Raw genomic sequence first — 17,199 nt, forward strand, 5'->3', positions numbered from 1 at the left:
AAGTTTTCTGGAGATGGGGTCTCACTATTTTGCTCAAGGTGGTCTCAAACTCCTAAGCTCAAGTGATCCTCCTACCTTGGCCTCCCAAAGTGGTGGGATTACAGATCTTGAGCCACTGAGCCCAGCTGGGGTCATATTTTGTGCATGCTGTATATACAGGTCATCATATTTTCAATCAACTTTTTTGTGTATCAGAAATATTTTACAATTCTTTTTGTAAAAGAATTTTCAACCCCATCCCTGCATCTGCTAGCTTCTTTTTTTCGTTTGTTGTTTTGAGACAGTCTCACTCTGTCACCCAGGCTGAAGTACAGTGGTGCAATCTCAGCTCACTGCAGTGTCGACCTCCCAAGTTCAAGTGATTCTTGTGCCTCAGCTTCACAAGTAGCTGGGATTACAGGTACCCACCACGTCTGCCTAATTTTTGCATTTTTAGTAGAGATGGAGTTTCACCGTGTTGGCCAGGCTGGTCTCGATCTCCTGACCTCAAGTGATCTGCCCACCTCTGCCTCCCAAAGTGCTGTGATTACAGGCATGAGCCAACGCACCCGGCCCATCTTTTAGTTTCTTAATTAACCATCCTTGGGTTAAACTGACACTTACTGCTTATCTTTGAGTGATGGTCAAGACAGCCGCAACATTTTTGCTCAGCTGTGATCAAGAATATTCTACCACTGGCAGAATCATTTCCATGATCATGGGAAGTCAGGGAGCATATTAAGGGAATTAAACAGCTGTCATCGCTGCCCTGGCACTGCTCTGAAACTACACATTAGAGCCTTTTATGATCTACAGAAAAAGGCTACATAAAAGAAAATACTGCAAATCTATGTTTAGTGGTTTAAGCTGAGCTGCCTGTCACAATTTTAAATACAGCCCCTTAGCTACATAAGAGGTAAACATTTCCAACAATGTCACCTTTGCCTCTCAATATACTTCTTTAAAAAATGAAACACGGTGGATAAAAATTACATCAAATACATATATATATACACATATATATATCTTACCTCACCTACAGCGGCAAAGACATCTGTGCTTTGGTTTCTTCCTGAGAACCAGGTTCCCCTGCTGTGTGCACTGCCTTCCTCTCAGTCCTGCCCACAGCAGCCTGGCTGCCACCCTCAGAATATAGGGGGTTGAGGATGAAAGGCAAGCAAAGGTGAAACAACTGGTGCACAAGCTTGGAAAACTGGTACTGCTCCTCCAAGCTCCTCTTGGAGAACTCACCAACATCGGCATGGCTAAGGGCAAAGGGAGTGTTGCAGACATCGTGTCATTTGAACGTTCAAGAACCCCAGTGAACACTTCTTCTTTCTGAATCACATTTCCCCAGCTTCGTGTATCTTTTCCTCTTCTACTTTTCTCCCTTGCAGATTCTTTTCACTCTGCCCTCTCTCTAGTGATCTCAGCTTCTGTTTAATTATCTTCCTACCTGGAAGATTCTATGTCTCGATCTTTGAGCTGGACCTCTCTGGCTTGCAGGCTGATGCATGAAGGCTACTAGACATGGGTTCTGAAATGTCCCACAGGAACTTCAGGACAAACTCCTGACCTGCACACGCCATCAGCAACCCCACCATCATCAAATATATATATCTCAGGGAACAGCAAGCGGGGACATTCCCCTCTCCCTCACCCAACATGTCACCAAGTCTCAAAATTCTACCTCCTGAACATTTGTCAAAGTATTCATTTTTCTCCAACTCTTCTAGCACTTCCTTAGTTCAGATCATCCTCAATTCTTCCCTGGACAGTAATATTAGTAACATTTATTGAGTACTTACGTACAGAGTACTTATATTGAGGGCTGCTGCACAGATTGATATACTGTGATATTAACTGTGATTTTTATTTTATAGGAAAATAAAGTGAAGTTTCTAAGTTTAAATATGTGTCCTCTAAGCACAAAGCTACACTGCTGTGGTGCCAGAAACTGTTAAGGAGTTCACTGAGTCATTCATATATTTCTTCAAAAAACACTCATTTTTACCATAATGATATATTATCCTTGAAAAAAGTAAACTCCCTAGATTAATACAAAAGCTGTATTAAAAGCACATCTGACCATGTCTTCCAATAAGATAACACCCCTCACTGGCTCTGCCTCACCCTCAGGACGACATGGTCCACGGGGCCCCAAACTCCAACCCCAGCTGCCCCTAAGGCTCATCTCCCCCACCGCCCTCAGAGCCCATCTTACTGGTCAGCCACATGAATGTCTCCCTCTTTCCTCCTGGCCTCTGTACCTGCTGGTCAGTCACCTCTAACACCCTCCTGTCCAGCTGACTCCAGACTCTATCCAGCTCTCCCTATTCTCTACCGCATGGCCCCTGGACATCCTTCAAGTCTCAGGTTGGACGCCACTCCCTCTCCTTCCACAGCCACACCCCCACAGCTGGTAGGTGAGCTTCCTTTGTGTGCCTTTCATGCCCCAATTCCCCTATCACAGCACTTGGGAGGCAGTAATTAATTATCTGTGTGCTGAGGGTGACAGGAAGCCCCGTGAGAGTGGGCGGTGACATTCATTTTGCTCAGTGTTGGGTAGTGCTGCAAATAGGTATGTACTCGGGATATACTCCATTGTTAGGCAGATGGATGAAGGCACAGGGTGCAGAGCGGAGCATTAAGGAAATCAGACGTTCCTTCCCCTGAAAGCTTTCCAACTCTACTCCTTGACAACACTGTCCATTATTTTCTTATGCATCTTAACAGTTTGAAAAGTGCTTTCACATCAATTACACCATTTGATCTATGTAACAGTTCTGAAAAAAGAAGAGACAGCTGTTCTGCATATTCATAGATGAGTGTATGTCTCTGAGAGGTTCAGTGATGTGTTTAAGTTACAAATTCAAGCCTTTGGATATATTTCCCAGGTGTGGCCATGAGATACTTCAAAAGAAGATAAGTTGATACAGCCAAATTCTGGATTTTGGTTAGCTAGAATTAGAGTTGAAATTCAGAAAAGGGACAATTTAATATGGGTTAGGATCAGAGATATATCCAGGTTTTTTTAAGTGTCAAGGCTCTTGCAATTGGGAAAACTTCTTTAAGAAAAAACACCACAGGTTGGGCATGGTGGTTTATGCCTGGGATCCCAGCACTTTGGGAGGACAAGGTGGGCGGATCACCTGAGGCCAGGAGTTCAAGACTGCTTGGCCAACATGGCAATACTGTCTCTACTATAAACACCAAAATTAGCCAGGTGTGGTGGCGCATGCCTGTAATTTCAGCTACTTGGGAGGCTGAGGCATGAGAATCACTTGAACCCGGGAGGTAGAGGTTGCAGTGAGCCAAGATCATGCCACTGCACTTCGGCCTGGACAGTAGAAGAAGACCCTGTCAAAAAAAAAAAGGAAGAAAAGAAAAGAAGATTATAAAAATCAAACTTTGGTGCAAACTTCGGAAAATGATTCTGTAAGTAAGGAGTCCTGAAGTTTCAGCTTCATTAGCTTGAGGTGAGTCCACATCTGAGTGGAACAGCAGAAGAAACTGAGCTTACATGAGAAAGAAGAGAATGTGTATTTTCAATCAGAAAACTATTACAAGGAAAGGCAAGGTACAAGAAAAAAGCGTGTGAGAGTAAGAACTACCTATTTCGCAGTTAACAAGGGCCTGCTGTGTGTGAGGCACCGTACCAGGATCAAAGACACGAAGATGATTAGATATGGTGGTCCCTGCTTGGTTCTGCTTACAATCTAGAATTGACACCATACCTGCAGAGAAGGGGTGCAACAACAAGAGGGTCTCGGTAAAATGTTAAACATCCCCTAATTGATAGTATCTACAGGGGCAATCCACAGGCAAAGTCTCTGGCTCTGATCCTGCTCAGGGTTCACCGGTATTTGAAATCTTATTTGTTGGTGACTCATCCCCTTGTTTAAAATACAGTTTCCGGCTGGGCGCAGTGGCTCACGCCTATAATCCCAGCACTTTGGGAGGCCAAGGTGGGTGGATCGAGGCCATCCTGGTCAACATAGTGAAACCCCATCTCTACTAAAAATACAAAAATTAGCTGGGCATGGTGGCACACGCCTGTAGTCCCAGCTACTCGGGAGGCTGAGGCAGGAGAATTGCTTGAACCCAGGAGGTGGAGGTTGCAGTTAGCTGAGATCATGCCATTGCACTCCAGCCTAGGTAACAAGAGCGAAACTCTGTCTCAAAAAAAAAATACAGTTTCCAGAGAGTAGAACCAGATGTGTTCATCACTGTAACTCCAGCACTGAGCACGGTGCCAGGTTCATAACAAGCATTATGTAAATATTTGTGGAATAAACATATAAAAGAACAGAGAAAGGAACAAAACTTTACAAAGGCTCAAAAGTCACATTTTGGCACATGCCATCAGTCCAGTCTTTTCAGCGTATCTCAGTACTTTGATGAGTCTTTTAACTATCATTGACACCAAATGAGTATCCTGCCTAGACAAATCTTAATTTCAAAGACGTGTCTGACAACCAAGTAGCTGGGAAGAAACACTGGCAATAAGCCTAAGGAGGAAACTGGGTCAAAAGATGGGTTGGTTTAATTTTCCTTGGTTCTTTCTTCTGGGAGATGCTTGAACTAGAATATTTGGAGAAGACATCATACAGAAGCTGGTCTGAGTAGAGAAGACCTGGATGCATCTTGGGGGTCAACAAAGCATTCACTGAGATATGGCGCCAAAGGGATTATCCTTGATCTGAGCAGCACACAGGCTCTTACACTCTCTAATATGACTGAATAACATCCTTTACAATTCTAGCCAGGAGAAGCCTCAGGCAAGGAGATCATGTTGGAATCCAACTCTTAAGAGCGTGGAGAAATAAGAGGTATGAGGCTAAGCCAATAAAACCAGTAAATGTTTTAGAAGAACATTTTACTGGACACTGAGTGAGCAAAAGAGAAATGAAATTTAATTTGTTAATATGTGTATATTCTACGCTTTGTCAAAGATCTTTTCACGTGTCTTGTCTTGATGTGAAAACCCTCTTAGAGGTAACTCCAAAAATCGCAATTTTGACAATACCTGGAGAAGGTTCAATGACGGGAAAAAAGCCGATGTCTGAAAATGGTTACATAATTTATCCGGCTTGCTGCCTCTTTGCACCAAGACAGGGCCACGCTGTCAGACAAGCTTAAGACCTTAAGGCTGAACGGCAACTACAGCTCCAAAGACCAAAGTTCCTTCTCGAATTCATCTTCGAAGTCTAAGAAACTGACACAATTTGAATGTGATATACAGTGACATTTGTTTTGTTGTCTCTCTATTTGAATTACGTGAGTGTGTCTTTCTCAGATACAAGCATAGGAAAAAATGCTAATAAATTATAATGTATTCTGACCATTTACCACTGATATGAATGTCACTAAACATAGCCACATTTGTAAAGAAAGCTTTTCATCATCTTAAGTTTCACATATGTAATTGAAGAACTTCGTAGTATCTTAAGAATATCTGCAGAACCCAAATAGCTCAGTATGATTTTGACCAGCAGAATCACATGTACTCATAGAAGCATCTCTTCTTCACTGTCATTTTACTCTACTACCAATCACAAAGAAAGAAAATGACCCCAACTGAAGATATATTAAGAGCTACGTACTTTTACCTGGATTCTTATTCAACCATTCTGACCATTCTGCTACATAATTATCATTATCCCTATTTAATAGATAACAAAATTAACCTTCTTTCCTACTTCCTTAACCTTTCAAATTTTACATAATTTCCTAGGGCCACAAAAGTCAGAAGTGATGACCAGCCATAAAGAAACCCTAGCACTCTGAGTCCAAGGCCAGGCTTCTATGCTCTCTGCTAATCATTCTCTCCAACACTCATACTATTTATTTATATTTTATGTTCTTTCCAGGTTACATGCTTATTTGACAATAGTGAAGAAGCTGGAGAGTCAGTAAGACAAAATTCCTTAAGACAGTGTATCTCAAAATGTGGTCCAGGGACCACTTGGATCAGATTTCACCAAAGTCCCTGTTGGACATAAAGGATGTCCGGATCCATTCCAGATCTATGAGGTGAGATTCTGTGGATTGGTCTCTAAAGATTCCTTTTTAAGAAACTCACCAGGTAATCCTGTTGTATGCAAAAATTTGAAAACCACAGTGTCTCATTCTTTGCAAACCTCTACTGTTATCTGGAGTTTCATAGTCAAATTCTGCATTCTCATTGGGGGTCATTTTTGGATTATGGGTTTTGTGGTAGAATGTCACAAAATTCTATGCTCATCTTGAGGGTCATCTTTGGATCTTATAATTCTTAAACACATGTCCCTAAAAACAAGCAAAGAGGACAACAGCATATACTACTGAAATGAGAAAATAGGTACTATGCATATACTCTCATTAGAACGGTTCTGGATGTCTTCAAACACAGATCTCATTTCATCCTTGAGGCAGGCAGCATCCTCATCTGTTCACTCTGGGGAACCTTGCCTAGAGAAATGGAGTACCCTGCCCACAGTTACCTACCTCAAGGTTAGCAGATGTTTCCATCTGTATCTTCTCTAACTCCTTTATTTTCTTTATTCTGCAACAAGGACCCCCGCTCCCTGGGCCAAGGACAGGGCCGCACAGCAGGAGGTGGGCGGTGGGTGAGTGAGCATTACCAACTCATCTCTGTCTCTTGTCAGATCAGAAGTGGCATTCGATTCTAATAGGAGTGCGAACCCCATTGTGAACTGCACATTCGAGGGATCTAGGCTGTGCATTCCTTATGAGAATCTAACGCCTGATGATCTGAGGTGGAACGGTTTCTTCCTGAAACTATCCCCCACAACCTCCGTCCATGTAAAAATTGTCTTCCATGAAACCCCAACCTCTGGGCCAAGGACAGGGCCACACAGCAGGAGGCGAGCAAAATGGGGGTCCCTGGTGCTAAAAAAATCATTGGGGACTGCTGTTCTACAATATAACTCCCCCTCCCATGAATTACTGCTCTCATTTCAAGAATTCAGAGGAAAAGCTTTCCAGATGTCTTGAGCATACAAATTTGTCAACCTCTATTTTCTAAGTCTTATACTTAGCCAGTAAACATATTCCTTTTAAAGTTAATAAAAGTTGTTACCAAATCACACAAAATGGTATAAAGCACACCAAAATTCAAGAATAATTCTCTGTAATGAAACTGCCCAAAACTCCCTATATCTCTGGGATGTTAGTAACTCTAAATACAAATTACGTAAAGTGTGCAACTGTCAGGGCCAGCCTTAGGCCTCTAGACTCCCTGATGGCATCACCTCACAGAAGCCTGGGTGCACCATTCCAGCTAGCACCTTCAGGGTCATAACGCTATTCTCCTCAAATGGCTAAATGAAGGCTGGATTCTACATACACTGAAGATCAGTCAAAATCATGGGATTGTGAATAACAGAGCTGCCCACATCCCTGGAGAAGTGGCATAGAATCTGCGAATGGAATACGACATTTGTTAGCATTCTGTTGCTGAGGACAAAGGAAGCGTTGGGAACTCAGAGACAGATCTAAGGAAGCTTAATTTTTTCCAACTTTGGGAGCCCAATGACCCTCCCTCACCTACTGAACTATCCAGACCCTGGATGTTTTGACTCTGGAGAGTCTAGTTCAGGTCCAGGCTATTGCATCTGCTGTCCCTCGAGGCATGCAGGAAGCACATGGGAGAATGGGGACAACCTGAGAACTCAGGTTAGGCTTTGCTGAGTGAGCTCAGCCCTCTATGAAAAGATGACATTAAAATTTGAATTTTAAAAAAATCAAGAAATATATAGTGAAAGTTTGCTTCTTTAATATTTAGTTAGAAATATTCACACACGATACTGAGATATACACAATCATCATCAGAGATTTTAATTTTTTAAATATCCTGTCTTACCACAAGCCTCCTGATGTGTATAATAGAAAGAGAGCCGTGAAGTGCAGACAGCAAGTGGCAGGAGGCGGAGGGACCGGAGGACAAGGCTATACATTAACACCATCACTAAGGTGATGAGCCTTTACTAGTATAGCACAGAACCAAAAGAAAATATTTATTGACCGTTAAAAATAAAGATGTGGGTATAGATTTGTGTGCATGAAAAAGTTTCCCCCAGACATACTGTTACATTAAAAAAAAAAAAGTTTGGCGGGGTGTGGTGGCCCACGCCTGTAATCCTAGCACTTTGGGAGGCCAAGGCAGGCAGATCACTTGAGGTCAGGAGTTCGAGGCCAACCTGGCCAACATGATGAAACCCCATTTCTACTAAAAATTCAAAAAAATTAGTTGGGTGGGGTGGTGCCTATAACTCCAGTTACTTGGGAGGCTGAGGCAAGAGAATCACTTGAACCTGGGAGGCTCATTTGAACCCTAGAGGTGGAAGTTGCTGTAAGCTTATATTGCTCCACTGCACTCCAGCCTGGGCAACAGAGTAAGACTCTGTCTCAAAAACAAAAAACAAAAAACAAAACTGTAAGGTAGAAGTATTTAAGATTGAAGACTATCCATGTTAAATATTATGTAAGCTATGCATGAGTCTGTATATGTGCAAAATTATGCTACTGCTATTTATGAAGCACTTACGATATACCAGAGACTGTGTTCAGTATCTGCATGTATTACACAACATTTAATCCTCATGTATCCTTGAGATATAAGCATCATGCCCATTTTATAAATGAGCAAACAGGCTCTAGGAAGTTAAATGAACCATGCCACATAGTTCTTAAATCGCAGGACCGGGAGTCCAATCCAGGTCTGTCCTGTTCCACTCTGATAGATGATACATTCAGAAAAGTAGATAATGAGGGCCGGGCATGGTGGCTCAAGCCTGTAAGCCCAGCACTTTGGGAGGCCGAGGCGGGTGGATCACGAGGTCAAGAGATCGAGACCATCCTGGTCAACATGGTGAAACCCCGTCTCTACTAAAAATACAAAACATTAGCTGGGCATGGTGGTGCGTGCCTGTAATCCCAGCTACTCAGGAGGCTGAGGCAGGAGAATTGCCTGGACCCAGGAGGCGGAGGTTGCGGTGAGCCGAGATTGCGCCATTGCACTCCAGCCTGGGTAACAAGAGCGAAACTCCGTCTCAAAAAAAAAAGAAAAAAAAAAGTAGATAATGAGAGTTCTTCTTTTGTTTTTTCAGTATTGTTAGAATATACTTTAAAGTGGGAATGTATTATCTATGATGTCTCAAATAACTGAGATATGTTCATTGAAAGCATAAATAAGAAGGAAAATTTTTCCGTATTTCGTATATCTCATCTTCCACCTTAAATAGTCCAAAGGTAGTATTTAATCTTCAGTTAAATATGCCCACAAAAATATGTAATGAATTGCCAAAATATCAATCATGGAAAGAAAAAAATTATATTCAATATCTGCAAAATTTTGGCTAAGTCCATTAACTAAGGACCATCTGTCTCCAGATTCCTATTCTTCCAACTCATCCTACGTTTATCACCAGAAAAATGTCCTTCTTCCATACTCTTCCCTACTCAACCACTTTCAACGACTCCCCACTACCTAGCAAAGTCCAAAATATCCCTTAGTCTCATATCCAAAAACCCACCATCAGGCCTCACACTACCTCCTTAGACTCATCTCCCATTACTTGGCAGCACACAGGCTATATCTCAGCTAAATGTAGGCCTCTTGACTTCTGGAATGTCTATCTGGAATGTCTTCTCAATGACTAACTGAGATTCTCTATCAAAATCCAGTCATCTTCACAAGGCCGAAATGGAGAAGTCAAAATGAACAACGAAAAGGTTTTTCTTATAAAAGGATGCACATATCTATATTTGGCTAATCCATTTCATTTATATTTTCTTTATGCATTGAAAAACAAATCAATTTGAGTTCTTGATGACGAAAATGAAAATTCCAGTTTCTAAAAATGTATGAGTCATAGCTTAATAGACAGAGTGCTATATAACATAATCTCTTATAGCAGTGTCATGAATCTTGGGAAATAAGGTTACCTTCCCAAGATGCACGTATCCTTTTACAGGAAACAATAATACACAGAAAAACAATCACTGATACACAGAATGGACAGTGTAAAATAAGCACTACATATTATAAAGTATATTTTTAAAAAATTGCATAGCCAAATGATAAACCATATTCCCTAAGATTCATGACACTGATTATAAGAGATGACATTATGTTACATAGCACTCTGTCCATTAAGCCATGACTCATACATTTTTAGAAACTGGAATTTTCATTTTCTTCTTCAAAAACTCAAATTGATTTAGTTTTTCAATGCATAAAGAAAATATAAACAAAATAGATTGGCCAAAGTATTCCTAAAAATTCTTACATATTCAGAATCCAACTCTTCCAAATTGCACATCAACTAAGAGTTACTATTGTCTATGCTTTTTCCACACAATATCATCTTGGGTCACCAAGAGCACTGGAAATGCATCACTTCTTATGAGTGTTCCAGGCCAGGTGCAGTGGCCCATGCCTGTAATCTCAGCACTTTGGAAGGCCAAGGCAGCCAGATCACAAGGTCAGGAGTTCGAGACCAGCCTGACCAACATGGTGAAACCCTATCTCTACTGAAAATACAAAAAAATTAGCCGGGTGTGGTGGTGCATGCCTGTAATCCCAGCTACTCAGGAAGTTGAAGCAGGAGAATCACTTGAACCTGGGAGGTGGAGGTTGCAGTAAGCCAAGATCATGCTACTGCACTCCAGCCTGGGTGACACAGCGAGCCTCCATCTCAAAAAAAAAAAAAAAAAAAAGTGCTCCATTACTGTCTCCAGGATTTTCTCCAGTCCACTAACTTCCAATCCCCAATTTTTGATGCACATTCACAATCAATGAATTAAGTTGCCAGCTTTTTCTCTGCCACATGGCTGAGAGCCATGTAAGATATGTCCCAATTTCAAAGACGTTAAATGTGAAAAAATAATTTTCTTTTAGAAATGATGAAATTTTGGGGCTTGACTCAAATACACAGAAACTCGCTATTTGAAAATGTAAACACAAGGATGTACAAAAATGACCAAAGAGAGAGCCAAAACAGAAAACAGTTTTCCTCCTTTTAGTTCAATGCTAGGATCAATATCATCTCCCAGCCCTAATCCTCTTCAGCTTTTGTCACCGTCCCATTTGATCCCCCCCTCTTCAGAGTACTCCCTCCACACTGATGTCTTCCATGACACCAATTAGAGCTGGCAGGAAAGGAAGCTGCCTCCCTGCAGTTCTCCCCTCAAAGAAACCATTCTTCTTTTCTCTTGGTACCTGCAGAATTCTCTTCCCTCATATGGCAAAACCTCTAGGACCTACCCAATTTGAGCTGTAGACAGAGGTAACAACCTTGTTATGAAGAGGACCATGCCATTAAAAATAATGACTACACACATGAGTCCGGTAATTCTCATTTTTAAATAAAGCAGCTGTGCTTTTTAAGCCTTCTCCAAGATTTTTTTTTTTTTTTGGTAGTAAAACATAAGTCATAAATGGCCTCATTTTTTAGACAATTCTGTAAGTATTTACTGAACGCTTTAAGTGTCTAGACCTCTACTTGGTTTGGGAAATAAACCTCAAGAGAAGTAATTTTCTATCCTCATCAAGCACCTACCCAACATAACTGAAGAGAAAAATACACACTCAAGACAGGTTAAATATTGCATTTGTTTTCTAGGTCTAATATAGACCTTTCTGCTTTCTCTCTCTCTCTCTCTCTCTCTCTCTCTCTCTCAGTTTTTGTTTTGTAAAGCAGGGTTATAAGAACAACGTAACAAAATGTCAGCAATCTAAAAATTAAGTTGTCAGCTTTTTCTCTATACTGCAAATTACAAAAGAATTAGGGGTTTGGTGCTAATAGAAGCTTACAATTCCAAAGTATGCGATTTAACCAATCATCACGAGGACTAAAAATGCAATACCAAGACATTTCAACCAAGTGATCTGCAGTTCTGGCACCTAATTTCAACTTCTCCACACGTGCCATTCTTCTCAATTTGTTTCTTCCTTATGCTTTGAAACTGTGCTCTGGAACAGCTACACAGTTAAGAAAGGCCTGTCCAGAGCTCCTATATACATAACACACACATAAAAAATGTCAGTCATCTTAGCAAGGAGGTAAGGAAAAGACAAGGAACATCTGCAGCCATTCTGTGGTTCTTCATTTTTTATGCTGGTATTACTATAAATTCAGAAAGGAAAACATGAAATGTACTTTACAGTTTCTGAATTTCAGTCTTATCATTTATTCAACACTATTTTGGGTGAAACGTATCTCTGATCATCTCTGCACTAGAATTCTAAATTAGGATTAAAATGCTAAATTATAAAATAATTAGTAAATAAAAATGTAAATGGAAATCCATTCTTCCAAATCACTGCAGATAGCTTCTATACTTATGAAATACCTTTTTCCATTTGTTCCAATTGCCAACTGCAATTTCATCACTTAAAAATAAATGATAACATGGCCTGCCCAGTGAGAAAACTGAATCTTTACAGAGACCACATACTTTTTAAAAAAGACATTACAAATAATCTAAATCAAGAATTTAGAAAGAATGCTCTTTTAGTACAAAAAAACAGTAAGAAATATGTTGACTCAATGTGTAAATAAAAATTCAGACTCATTTTTCTTGTTCTTTAATTTTGTAAATGGCTTTCTAAAAAAATTACAGTATTTTCCTCTACTTAAGGAATATTCAATGCTTTCTACTATTTCACAAAAAACAAACAAACAAACAAACAACAAAAAAAAACTCTCCTACCTTACTCTTGGGGACACATTCTCCCAAGCAATCTTACATTCATTTATATCTTCCAGTTCTCCAAACAATACCTCTCAATGCAGTTCAATTTGAGAAAGGAGAGTCTCATTCATTGATCAGGCAAAGTTTTAAAGCCAGCGAGATGCTTCAGATGGTCTGGTTTTGCCTGCCCCACCCTTGTTTCCTTTGAGCCATAGTGATGTCACAACACCAGGCAGGACAATGACTTCACTGCTCCAGTCCTTGCTTCAGAGCACAGAATTCCTCACAGCCAAGGCAAATCAAACAACAGCAGAACCTTCTGGGAGCTGACTGCCCGATGAATTCCCAACAAATCAGCAGTTAGCTAGCCTTTTGAAAGAAATAGATGCAGCAATTGCACCATTAAGTATCTCTCTAAATGAAGTGGTGCTAAAGATAAATTTGATTCATGGGTTTCAATGGTGAGTCTATATTCCATGGAAAACTGGTGACGGGGTACTTTGAGGAGACTATGGAAATTAAAGACTGCTAGGGTAGATTACTTAAGAACCTCCTGTCACCAGTCACAGTGGTTCACGACTGTAATCCCAGCACTTTGGGTGGCCGAGGCAGGCGGATCACCTGAGGTTGGTAGTTCGAGACCAGCCTGTCCAACATGGTGAAACTCCCATCTCTATTAAACATACAAAAAAATTAGCCGAGCATGATGGCGGTCACCTGTAATCCCAGCTACTTGGGAGGCTGAGGCAAGAAAATCACGTGAACCTGGGAGTTGAAGGTTATAGGGAGCTGAGATCACACCACTGCACTTCAGCCTGGGTGACACAGGAGGACTCCATCTCAAAAAAAAAAAAAAAAAGAACTCTCTCTGTTTTTATAGTCAAATTCTCACAGAAAGGAAACATTTATTTTTCAGTCTACTCTTGCAGTTCTATTTTACTGGAGAGGACATGAATTCTAATTTGTGAATTTTAGGGAAAGCACTAACTTAAAAGATGAATGCACATCACACAACATGGAAGAAAATACTTTTATGGCAAGTTCCTGCCACACTTAATCCAATATACCATAGTAAGTCCAGAAAAGAATCATAAGATGATAACAGCATCACATTTCTCTGTACATGGATAGTTGCCTCTCTTCTACCTAGGTGGCCCCTAATGCATCTGACCAAATAGTTTTTTAAAAAAACAATTATAAATAAAATTGCATCCAATCAAGTTAAAAAAAATCCTGATCTTCTATTTCAACACAAAGTTAGCCAAAGTCCAAGCACTGTACAAGAATTGATTTTAAAAAAAAAATTGCTTTTAACCTAAGTCGTATTTATGCAGAAGAAATGTGCTAAAACATAAATATTTTTAGCGCATTTTAGCACAAAAGTAAATATTTCACCAAGACACTGACATTTGACCTATAGCAACTGAATCCTTCACCTAAAAGAGGTTTACAAATTCAAGTGGCTACTCTTGTTATGGATGAATTACTCACAAAACATGTTCTGTTTTGAAAAACTTATTTTGGCTAAAGTGTACTCCCTAAATAAACTTTATGCGGTAAGTTATGCATCTGATATTTTGCGTTTCTAAACTATCAGAAAATCAAAATGCAAATCAGACAGTATTAAGCATTCAGCCAGCTATCAATGCTTCACGAATTAACAAACTGAAGTCACACTTCTCCAACTTAGAATTTATTCCCTCTCACATTAATTTTGTTACTCTAAAGTTTTTAAAGTTTGATACCAAAATTAACATGCATTTTTTAAACACCCTCTCTGAGCCAAGACAGAAATCACCTCCCAGAGTTGAGTGGAGCTTAATGTGCTGTTCTCTTTTCTTAATAGGGCTTTCCTGCTTAATTTGCTCTAATTGAGACTACGTCCATGGCTCACAGACGTTAAGTGGAATTTTATTTTTGTTTCCTTGTGACGTTAAAAATCAGGATAAATTTCAAAAATAATGCTTTTAGCACTTGGTGTGACGGTTTCTGTACTATAGAAGTTAACGCTACCAAGAGAAACTCCAGCACACCTGGCCTCCTCAGAGAGCCTAAAACTCCCACTCCCCACCACCCTCCAAAAAAAGGACAGGCAGGATATCTGCAAAAGCAATTTCGCAGGACTAATGTAAAGAAGCTGAAACAACTTAAACACGCAATAGAAGCAGTGCATTAACAGGACTGCCTGGCCCTCTCAGGACCTCCCAGCCCAACCTCCACAAGTAATTAATACCACATGTTTCCTTTATCATTCTATTTGTTCTGTTCTGCAACAATCTCTACCAACTTTAACCCTGGACTGCAACTAAAGGAAAACCCTAGGAAACTTCAGATCTGTAATATAAAAAGAAAATTGAAGAATACTCTCATTGCAAGGGACCATAGTTACAATTTACTAGGTAACCACACCCACCGCATTGCAGAAGCCATGAACTTGGCGCGTGTGTGGCGGGGAAGGGGAAGAAGTCGGGCAAGACTACAGGGGAAACCCGAAAAATCAAGCCCTTGCGGCAGCAGCCAGGAAACACCCACCAGGAACTGGCTGAGACCCCCAGCTCCAGCGGTCCGAAGTCCCAGCCTCCCCACCCCCACCGCCGCAGAGCCGCCTTCGCAGACACCTCCCCGACGAATCGCAGCCCCGCAGGCGTCAGGTGAGTCGCGCCGCCCCGAGCCCCCCAGCCACCGCAGGCCGACCTGTGCGCCCCCAGCCCGCCCGCGGTCCTGGGGCCGGATGCCAGCGGCAAGGGGGCCCTGCAGGTGCCCAAGCCCCAGGCAACCCCGCTCGGACGCTCCCTCCTCTTTCCCCACCGACCCGGCCGTGCCCCGTCGCGGGCGGGGGCCGCTGCCCCAGTTTGGGGAAAGAGACAAGTTACATAAAAGCGGCCGGCCCCGCTGCCCAGCGGGGATGCTTTGTGCGGAGCGCACCTTACCGGCCCCGAGCCGCGCCCGCCCGCGCCTGCACCCGGGACTAGCCCGCAGCCGCCGCGCGCTGGGCGCAGGGCCCCTCCCGCGGCCCGCCAGCCTCCACCCGCCCGGGCGGCGCCGCAGTGTCGCCCCCCCCTCGCCCGCACCTCTCCGCGGGAGGGGCTGGCCGGCGTTCGCCCCTAGCCCACGGGGCAACTTAAAACATGGCGCCCCGGGCGGGGGATTTGCGCAAATTGACGGAGAAGGGACACCGGGACCGAGTCGCGCCCTCGGCCAAGGATCCCAGGGAGGCCCCCAGGCCGGAGGCCGGGGCTCACGCTCCTCTCTCCGGCCCAGCCACCGCTGCAGCGCTGCGGACCGAGCGGGCGCTGGGCGCGGCGCACAGGCTCGGCCCGGCTGGGGTCCCGGCCAGCGGGAGGGCGGGTAGGGACCGGGGCCAAGCCGGGCGCAGGGCTCGGGATTCGGGAGACCGCGAGGCGCCGGAGCCACGCGACAGCCGCACAGCCCTGCGCGCCTCGCTCCAGGCCTCGGGCTCTTCCTCCGCACCTCGTAAAGCCGAGACCCCCTCGCAGTCCCCCACTCGGGGAGACGGAAAAGTTACCTGATCGGCGGGGAGCCCGGGCGCGCCGCGGCGTGGGGACCAGGCTCGGGCGCGCGTCCTCGGCGGCGGTGCGCAGGAGACTCGGGCGTGGGGAGGAAGCCGCAGCCCAGGGCTGCTCTCCGCGGCTCCCCCCGCCCCCTGTTGCAGGAGACACCGAGGCTCCGCGGAGCTGCGGCGGGGGCCCACGCCCAGAGACCGTGCGAGGAAAGCCAACCTCGTCCTGCCTGCCCTCCCAGCTGCGGGGGAGGGGGGCACCGCAGTACTTCAGGACAGTTATATGGGCACAGCCTCCTTCCTGGCGCAGGGTCAGGCTCCGCGGACGACGCTGGGAGACAGCTGCCAATGCTTATAGCTTTAGCCCTTGATTCCCACTTAGATGATGGCCCGGCCTCTCCAGCCCCCTGTCCCCTCCCAGACATCCCCTGTGAGAAAGGAGGGACGGGGGTGTTCCTGACCTTCAGGTGAGTTATTTATTGGCCAGGGACTGCAGTATTTTTTTCTTCTTCTTCTTTTTGGAAAGAAAAAAAAAAAGTTGGTGGTGTCTTGAAGTAATGTCAATAGAGAAGATCTGAACTAATGGTTGATAAGACAAGTCCCCATCTTTCAGCAGGTCGGCTACTTGGTCCTCCCCAGTGTTTATAAAGCTTTCCACTGAAATGGAGAAGATTTCAGTGATTTGTAAGTGAAAGAAGTAATGTCTGGTCCTGGTGGTGTCACAATATCTGAAGATCTAACCAAGTAACCAAGACATTTAAGAAATATTTTTATGGGCACAAAAAATTAGAATGAATAAGATATAGTATTTGATAGCACAACGGGTGACTATAGTCAAAATAATTTAATTGTACATTTGAAAATAACAAACTATAGTTGGATTGTTTGTAACACAAAGGATAAATGCTTGAAGGATGGATTCCCTGTTTTCCATGTGATTATTGTGCATTGCATGCCTGTATCAAAACATCTCATATACCCCATAAATATATATACAT

The 17,199-nt window shown here is 43.1% G+C and overlaps 1 protein-coding gene across 39 annotated transcripts in view; it reads right to left on the reverse strand.

The window, feature by feature from the left end:
- The window catches only part of EPB41L3 (erythrocyte membrane protein band 4.1 like 3), a 243,717-nt gene that overhangs the window by 134,150 nt on the left and 92,368 nt on the right, over nt 1-17,199 (reverse strand). For 2 of the 39 annotated variants that reach the window (XM_037744035.1, XM_037744006.1), the window contains exon 1: nt 12,771-12,989. The exons of 32 other annotated variants lie outside the window; for them this stretch is intronic. The gene's annotated coding sequence lies outside the window, so the exon portion shown is untranslated. Of the gene's footprint in view, nt 1-12,770; nt 12,990-15,606; nt 15,631-15,752; nt 15,771-16,207; nt 16,326-17,199 lie in introns of those variants that run through there. 5 more of the 39 variants (XM_037744007.1, XM_037744004.1, XM_037744011.1 and 2 more) reach the window with 5 other exon arrangements.

This window comes from Cebus imitator, unplaced genomic scaffold (genome assembly GCF_001604975.1).
Source record: "Cebus imitator isolate Cc_AM_T3 unplaced genomic scaffold, Cebus_imitator-1.0 Scaffold162, whole genome shotgun sequence".
Classification (NCBI taxonomy): domain Eukaryota; kingdom Metazoa; phylum Chordata; class Mammalia; order Primates; family Cebidae; genus Cebus; species Cebus imitator.